The sequence below is a fragment of the Octodon degus genome, unplaced genomic scaffold, assembly GCF_000260255.1.
Source record: "Octodon degus isolate 3935 unplaced genomic scaffold, OctDeg1.0 scaffold00027, whole genome shotgun sequence".
Classification (NCBI taxonomy): Eukaryota; Metazoa; Chordata; class Mammalia; order Rodentia; family Octodontidae; genus Octodon; species Octodon degus.
Genome location: NW_004524603.1, coordinates 456965 through 461911, shown reverse-complemented (window position 1 = coordinate 461911; position 4947 = coordinate 456965). Strand labels below are relative to the sequence as shown.

The 4947-nt window shown below is 48.8% G+C and overlaps 1 pseudogene; it reads left to right on the top strand.

Annotated features, from left to right (window-relative positions):
- Positions 1-1640: 1640 nt before the first annotated feature.
- LOC101574605 lies at positions 1641-2032 on the top strand (annotated as a pseudogene).
- Positions 2033-4947: the final 2915 nt, after the last annotated feature.

The following is a 4947-nucleotide window of genomic DNA, read 5'->3' as shown; positions in this document are numbered from 1 at the left end:
CCACACTGTGCTGGCATCAAGCCTCGAGATAGAGGGTACAACTTCCTGGGGCTTGAAAGATTACACATCAGAACTGAAGCACTGGACCCCAAAATGTTAGATACTATCTCAATAGTATAATGCAAATTACTATTTTCTGCATGTCCTTCTCACTGTGTATCACAGAGGTACATGCAGGCCTCCTACCTAGCCCAGCTTCCAGTACTCACCTACTTCCTGCAATTCTCAGTCATTCATCCTTAAGCCACTCCTTCATGACTGAGTAAAACCTGGGTTTGGCCCTGGGTCAAGTTCTTTGTTCCTGATGGTCTTCACCGTGGCTGGACTTAGGACCCCTTGGTTCCCCAAAACTACAAAAAAAAAATGTTATTTATTGGATACAGGGTCTCACTACGCAGTTCAGACCTGTCCATAGTGATTCTCCTGTCTCAGCCTCCCCAGTGCTGGGATTATAGGTGTGTGCCACCATGCCTGGGATTCCAGGGTCAGCATGGCATGAAGTACCAGGGATAGAACTCCAGTCCTTGCACTTGCCAGGCTGGCACTTAAGAGAGCTGAGCCATCTCCCCAGTCCTCGTTTATTTATTTGCATGTATTTAGTAAAGGGTCTACAGGGTCTCACTGTGTATATCGGACTTGTAGTGATCCTCCTGTTTGCAGTCTCCCAAGTGCCACCGCACCCAGTCTCAAAGGCTCAGTGCCCCGGGGGTGGGGCCAGTACAGCATGCCAGGGATTGAACCCTGGTCCCTGCGTTTGCCTAAGCAGGTGCAAGTTATTTGGCTGCCCCCCTTGTTTTTTTTTTTTTTTTTTTTTTTTTTTTTGTGGAACTAGGCCCCCTTGTTTCTCTCAAGTACACTATCTTATATCGGAATTTTCTCAGTAAAATTATATTTTTCATATTCAATCACCCAGGAGTTTCAGAATACCACCAACACATGCAGATTTCCTGGCTAGGTCTTACTTCTACACTCCAATTGTTTGTTATAATCATGTTAGGGATAGTTGTACTACCTCAATAGTGGTTTTTTTGGTGGAACTGGGGATTGAACTCAGGCCCTTGTGCTTGCCAGGGAAGCACTTATTCCACTGAGCCATCTCCCTGGCCCCAGTAGTATTTTTTTAATAAATATATATATTTTTTAAAAAAAAATTATTTATTTATTTATTTATGTGTGTGTGTGTGTGTGTGTGTGTGTGTGGCCAGCTCAGCCCACCAGGGGGCGGGGCAGGCTGGCATGTGGTGCTGGGGGATTGAACGGCGGTGCTTTAGACCTCTGAGCCCTCTCATCAGGCCCAACCTCAATAGTATTGTTTATTACACTTTTCAGTGCACTTCTCTTTAGTCCTTACTAGGATCTGCCAATAGGTATTTAACTTTTGTTGAGTGGAAACTTGCTACAACAAATAGATTGCCAGGTACGGTGGAGCTTGCCTGTAATCCCAGCATTTGCGGGGCAGAGGCAGGAGGGCTGCTGTGAGTGCGAGGCCAGCCTGAGCTACAAACTGAGCTCAGGGCTAGCTTGAACTGCATAGTGAGACCCTGTTTAATAAGGATATTAAAAAAAAAAAAAAAAAAAAAGAAGGGACTTCACTGATGCCAGGTGATCGTGGAGTGTGAGGAATCCCGGGAGCCACAGCCATGGCTGAGGCAGATGTAAACCCAAAGGCCGACTCCCTCACAGATGTGCACCTCACCAAGAAGCTACCGGACCTTGTCCAGCAGTTGTACAACTACAAGCAGCTCTGGAGCGGAGCCCGTAGGCCACCAAGATCCTCAACAGGGCACCTCAGAACTCACTGTGATGGGTGCAGATGCAGAACCGTAGAGATCATCCTGCATCTCCGCTGCCCTGCATGTTCGTGTGCGCTAAGCAGGCACTGGGACGGGCCTGTGGGGTCTCCTGGCCAGTCATCGCCTGTTCCGTCACCATCCAAGAAAGCTCTCAGCTGGAGCAGCAGAACCAGTCCACCCAGCAGTCTGTTGAAGGGCTCTGGTCTAGGCCTCTGGCCTCCACCTGGCTCTCCATGTGACTCTGCCTCAGAAGTTACAGTATCTGTGGTAGCCTGTAGTATTTTCAGTGGCTTTATTATAAAATGTTGTCTAAATTTGAAAAGAAAAAAAGTGGGGGGCTGGAAAGATAGCTCAGCAACATAACAACCTGCTTGGCAAGCACAAGGTCCCAAGTTCAATCCCTGGTACCAAAAAAAAAAAAAAAAAAAAAATAGGGCCAGAAAGATAGCTCAACAGACTATGTGCCTGTTGAGGCACCACATGCCACAACTGCCCCACCCCTGGGTGCACTGAGCCAGCCACCGAGACTGGGCCTGGTGGCACATGCCTGTGATCCCACTACTGGGGAGGCTGAAGACAGAAGGATCACTACAAGTCTAACTCATGTAGTGAGACCTGTATCAAATACATAAAAACTAAATAAATAAGATGTATACTCCCTCAAACTTTTCATTTTTATTTATTTACTTCTGAGACAGGGTCTTGCTATATTGCCCGGGATAGGCTTGGCCTCCCTGTCCTCATGCTGCAGCCCTCTGCATTCTGGGATCCCAGGGGTGCAGCTCTCCACAGCTTGGTCTCTTGGACTTTACACACCAGTCAACTTGGTCCAACAACCACACATCAAGAATAACCATTAGGAAAACATCTAAATAATACATAATCTCTGTCCTTGGTACAGTCCTGGCAGGAAAGTTTTAAATAACACTAAGTGGTGACTGTAAAGCAAGCACAGTGGCTGGGTTTCTGGAGGAAGATACTCGAGATGGACAGTGCAGGCAGGTCCCAGAAGCACAACTTCATGGTGAGACATACAGGGAGGCTGGAGGCGCAGTCCAAAGTTGCGAAGGTGCAGAGGTGGGGAGGGTGGGGAGCTGAGGCCGGGCCGCTCTCAGGGCCACGTGGGCTGTGACCCGCGGATGGTCTTCATTCTAAGAGCAGTGGACAACAGTAGAGCGACAGGTTAATCTAGATCCCCCTGCCCACTGGTAGAAAACAAGGAAAAGAGCAGGAGGGGGTTTGTGTGAGGAGGGTGGGTCACAGCTGAGTCTGCAAACAGCGGTGGGCGCAGAGACACTTGAGCCAGGGCCACTTGCTTAGCGCCTGCGCAGGGAAGGAGCAGCAGCAGCAGCAAGCCGGGTGCTCTTCAGCCCTCCAGCTCAGGCCCTCAGAAGACAGCCACAGACGGTGGGTGTAGCAGTATGACCCAGAAGCCCATTCTCCCCAGGGAGCAAGGAACAAAGAGCCGAGCCTAGCAAAATGTGTCCTGTGTGGAGTTCAGCAAGCTGGGGTGCAGGGGACAACAGATTCCTGGAGGCACCCGTCTGCTCTTTGTTCCTTTACCTGGGACATTACCAACTAGTGATATGTAAATTTACAGTTTGGTGAATGCTGCAAGGGGATGTAAATAGCAGTTTGTTTATACCAAATTAGTCATGTACATTCCTTAGCCTGTTTTTAGCCCTCAAAAACAGAAGTTTCTCGGTGGTTTGGGACTTAGAGTGAGATTGAGCTCAGGAGTCCTCTGCCTTTATTGACCCGGCCTTCTCATCCTCGTTTCGTTCAGCTGACTGGTAACACACAACATGTGACACGCAACATGGAGGCTCCTCGGAAGACAACCAGAGTTACGTTAAGGCGTGGGTGAAGTGTGCTCAGAGCTGGTGAGGCCCGCGGGACCAGCTCAGAGTGATGAAGTGTGTCTCACCCGGACTTCGCTCAGAGGAGCAGGGATGACAACGAAACCAGAGGTTCAAGGAATCCTGTTCTCTTAGAGGCAGTGCTACTGGTTTCAGCCTGAAGCCCTAGCAGAGCCAGTTCACTAGAAGCTAGGTGTGGTCCCTGTGGAGTCTGACTTCCTTGGCTTTGGAGTCCCCGAAGTCCGACTCAGGAATCGCATCCCCAGCAGAGAGCAGACTGCTCTGGACCTTGCTCTCCTGGAGTGCCCTCTTCCTCAGACTCAGGAGGCCAGTCCTGTAGTAACACTGCCGAGCGCAAGGGCAGTACACCATCTCTTAATTTGTCCTTTTGTGTGTGATGAATCCAAATCAGAAAATCTGAAAATAAAGCAAACATTCTGGCTTTTCAGCCTATCTCCTCTGATTCCAAAGACTTCGGATGCTCAGGGTGAGTTGGGAAAGGAGACAAATAATACTCGATAGGTTTTTCAGGCGGCATCACAGCAAAGAAACAGGCAGAAGGAAAAAAGGAAAGGGGCTTCATTATCATTGAGGACAGGGAGAGAATTGGGAAGATGAGGTTGTCCGAACTGGAACAAAAGGGGGCTGAGGCTTTTATGGCCTGTTGCCAGGGGTGGAGTTTGAGGGGGTGTTTATAAATACCCGAAGAGCTGCCTGGGGCCTTCCCTGAGGTGGCAGGAAAGGTGGAAGGAAACTGCACCCTGAGCTGAGATGGAGAAGGGGGAGGTGGTCCCTGAGAAGATAAACTGTTGTTTTAAGGGCTTCAGCCATATTAGATGACCACTATAATAATTCAGCAATTCATACGAGGGCCAGAACCTATCAATACTTGAGAGTTATCCTGCCTCATGGGACATTTGACACAACTGACACCCAAATTGGTGGAGTGACTGGATGTTTCAACTCAACCTTCAATGTTTGCTAAAATCCAACCCGTCTCCTCCCGACTAATCCCTCTGCTCCTCAATATGAAGATAAGCAACTTCTCTTGGCTGTTCTGGGGCATATGAGAAAGGACTGCAAAGAAAAAAATTAAAGATAAAGACAAAACTAAACAACAGGGTTTTGCCTAAAATGCAAAAGAGGAAAACATTGGGAAAATGAATGTCACTCCACATTCGATTAAATGGACAACTTTTAGAGCAGCAGGGAGAGTGGGGCTCGGGCCCTTTTCCTCAGGGCCCAGAGAAGCAGCCACCAAAGCTCAGGGTCTCAGATCTCCTGCATGCCATGCC